This window comes from Oncorhynchus keta, unplaced genomic scaffold, assembly GCF_023373465.1.
Source record: "Oncorhynchus keta strain PuntledgeMale-10-30-2019 unplaced genomic scaffold, Oket_V2 Un_contig_2111_pilon_pilon, whole genome shotgun sequence".
In the NCBI taxonomy this organism is placed as follows: Eukaryota; Metazoa; Chordata; class Actinopteri; order Salmoniformes; family Salmonidae; genus Oncorhynchus; species Oncorhynchus keta.
Genome location: NW_026282320.1, coordinates 193,063 through 196,699, shown reverse-complemented (window position 1 = coordinate 196,699; position 3,637 = coordinate 193,063). Strand labels below are relative to the sequence as shown.

Genomic DNA, 3,637 nt, shown 5'->3' with positions numbered 1-3,637 from the left:
TCTCTATTTGGTTAGGTCAGGGTGTTGGGTGGTTGGGTGGGCATTCTAGTTTGTCTGTTTCTTTGTTGGTCTGATATGGTTCCCAAACAGAGGCAGCTGTCTATTGTTGTCTCTGATTGGGATTCATACTTAGGCAGCCTTTTTCCCCACCTGTGTTTGTGGGTAATTATTTATTTTCTGTGAGTGTTTGTGTGCGAATTGGCTCGTTTATGACAGGGAGTTTGAAGACAGTGAACGTGACACTGATCTCCCGGACGAAGTTACAGCCTTTTCCCTGCCTGCACTGTTGCCTTGTTGGACCCCCTGTGTATGACCTTCTGCCTGCCCCTGGACCCAGCTACCTGCCTCCTCCTGTGTATGACCTTCTGCCTGCCCCTGGACCCAGCTACCTGCCTCCTCCTGTGTATGACCTTCTGCCTGCCCCTGGACCCAGCTACCTGCCTCCTGTGTATAACCTGCTGCCTGCCCCTGGACCCAGCTACCTGCCTCCTCCTGTGTATGACCTTCTGCCTGCCCCTGGACCCAGCTACCTGCCTCCTCCTGTGTATGACCTTCTGCCTGCCCCTGGACCCAGCTACCTGCCTCCTCCTGTGTATGACCTTCTGCCTGCCCCTGGACCCAGCTACCTGCCTCCTCCTGTGTATGACCTTCTGCCTGCCCCTGGACCCAGCTACCTGCCTCCTGTGTATAACCTTCTGCCTGCCCCTGGACCCAGCTACCTGCCTCCTTCTGTGTATGACCTTCTACCTGCCCCTGGACCCAGCTACCTGCCTCCTCCTGTGTATGACCTTCTGCCTGCCCCTGGACCCAGCTACCTGCCTCCTCCTGTGTATGACCTTCTGCCTGCCCCTGGACCCAGCTACCTGCCCCTGGACCCAGCTACCTGCCCCCTCCTGTGTATGACCTGCTGCCTGCCCCTGGACCCAGCAACCTGCCTCCTCCTGTGTATGACCTTCTGCCTGCCCCTGGACCCAGCAACCTGCCTCCTCCTGTGTATGACCTTCTGCCTGCCCTTGGACCCAGCTACCTGCCTCCTCCTGTGTATGACCTTCTGCCTGCCCCTGGACCCAGCTACCTGCCTCCTCCTGTGTATGACCTTCTACCTGCCCCTGGACCCAGCTACCTGCCTCCTCTTGTGTATGACCTTCTGCCTGCCCCTGGACCCAGCTACCTGCCTCCTCCTGTGTATGACCTTCTGCCTGCCCCTGGACCCAGCTACCTGCCTCCTCCTGTGTATGACCTGCTGCCTGCCCCTGGACCCAGCTACCTGCCTCCTCCTGTGTATAACCTGCTGCCTGCCCCTGGACCCAGCTACCTGCCTCCTCCTGTGTATGACCTTCTGCCTGCCCCTGGACCCAGTTACCTGCCTCCTCCTGTGTATGACCTGCTGCCTGCCCCTGGACCCAGCTACCTGCCTCCTCCTGTGTATGTCCTTCTGCCTGCCCCTGGACCCAGCTACCTGCCTCCTCCTGTGGTCCTTCACAAATAAACTCCAGCTGCGCCCTGCACTTGAAACCAGTTCTCTGTCTCCCCATCGTATTTACTACAACAAACACAGGGTGTCAGCCAAGCACTGAGGAGTGTGGCCCTTTACACTCTGACCCGTATGCTCGTTTTGGCACTAACAAGCTCTGAAATGAGATCGTAGCTGAGTACATAGTAGCATGACGTCAGAGCGCAGGGTCTCCTGCTTCACAGCTCTGTATCGGGGAGGTTTTGGCCGTTCTCAACTTGAGCATCTCACACCACAAGAAGGTCTGCTTAGTGTTTGTTGTCTGAGGGGAAAATGCTGTAAATTAAGAGAGGACTCCATGTATTTTGTAAGATGAGCCGTTGAGGATTGTAATACATACGGCTTTGATGTCCTCAGTGGTGGAAGAAGTCCCCAATAGTCATACTTGAATAAAAGTTTATATCATTTTATAGAAAAGGACTCAAGTGAAAGTCACCCAGTAAAATACTACTTGAGTAAAAAGTCTAAAACTATTTGGTTTTAAAATATACTTAAGTATCAAGAGTAAATGTAATTGATACAATATACTTAAGTATCAAAAGTAAAAGTATACATAATTTCAAATTCCTTTTATGAAGGAAACCAGACGGCACCGTTTTATGTATTTAGGGAGAGCCAGGGGCACAGTCCAACACTCAGACATCATTTATACATCAGATCAGAGGCAGTAGAGATGACCAGGGGGCACAGTCCAACACTCAGACATCATTTATACATCAGATCAGAGGCAGTAGAGATGACCAGGGGCACAGTCCAACACTCAGACATCATTTATACATCAGATCAGAGGCAGTAGAGATGACCAGGGGGCACAGTCCAACACTCAGACATCATTTATACATCAGATCAGAGGCAGTAGAGATGACCAGGGGGCACAGTCCAACACTCAGACATCATTTATACATCAGATCAGAGGCAGTAGAGATGACCAGGGGGCACAGTCCAACACTCAGACATCATTTATACATCAGATCAGAGGCAGTAGAGATGACCAGGGGGCACAGTCCAACACTCAGACATCATTTATACATCAGATCAGAGGCAGTAGAGATGACCAGGGGCACAGTCCAACACTCAGACATCATTTATACATCAGATCAGAGGCAGTAGAGATGACCAGGGGGCACAGTCCAACACTCAGACATCATTTATACATCAGATCAGAGGCAGTAGAGATGACCAGGGGGCACAGTCCAACACTCAGACATCATTTATACATCAGATCAGAGGCAGTAGAGATGACCAGGGGGCACAGTCCAACACTCAGACATCATTTATACATCAGATCAGAGGCAGTAGAGATGACCAGGGGCACAGTCCAACACTCAGACATCATTTATACATCAGATCAGAGGCAGTAGAGATGACCAGGGGGCACAGTCCAACACTCAGACATCATTTATACATCAGATCAGAGGCAGCAGAGATGACCAGGGGGCACAGTCCCACACTCAGACATCATTTATACATCAGATCAGAGGCAGTAGAGATGACCAGGGGGCACAGTCCAACACTCAGACATCATTTATACATCAGATCAGAGGCAGTAGAGATGACCAGGGGGCACAGTCCAACACTCAGACATCATTTATACATCAGATCAGAGGCAGTAGAGATGACCAGGGGGCACAGTCCCACACATCATTTATACATTATTTATTTGTGTTTAGTGAGTCCTCCGGATCAGAGGCAGTAGGGATGACCAGGGATGTTCTCTGTTTAGTGAGTCCTCCAGATCAGCGGCAGTAGGGAGGACCAGGGATGTTCTCTGTTTAGTGAGTCCTCCAGATCAGAGGCAGTAGTGATGACCAGGGATGTTCTCTGTTTAGTGAGTCATCCAGATCAGAGGCAGTAGGGAGGACCAGGGATGTTCTCTGTTTAGTCAGTCCTCCGGATCAGAGGCAGTAGACATGACCAGGGATGTTCTCTGTTTAGTGAGTCCTCCGGATCAGAGGCAATAGGGATGACCAGGGATGTTCTCTGTTTAGTGAGTCCTCCGGATCAGAGGCAGTAGAGATGACCAGGGATGTTCTCTGTTTAGTGAGTCCTCCGGATCAGAGGCAGTAGAGATGACCAGGGATGTTCTCTGTTTAGTGGGTCCACCGGGTCAAAGGCAGTAGGGAT

General features: G+C 51.3%; 1 long non-coding RNA gene across 1 annotated transcript; it reads right to left on the bottom strand.

Annotated features, from left to right (window-relative positions):
* Window positions 1-464: 464 nt before the first annotated feature.
* Window positions 465-1,238, bottom strand: LOC127920903 (uncharacterized). The gene is made up of 3 exons (XR_008107924.1): window positions 1,172-1,238; window positions 748-883; window positions 465-674 (listed from the first exon to the last, which is right to left on the bottom strand). It is a non-coding gene; the product is annotated as an uncharacterized LOC127920903 (long non-coding RNA).
* Window positions 1,239-3,637: the final 2,399 nt, after the last annotated feature.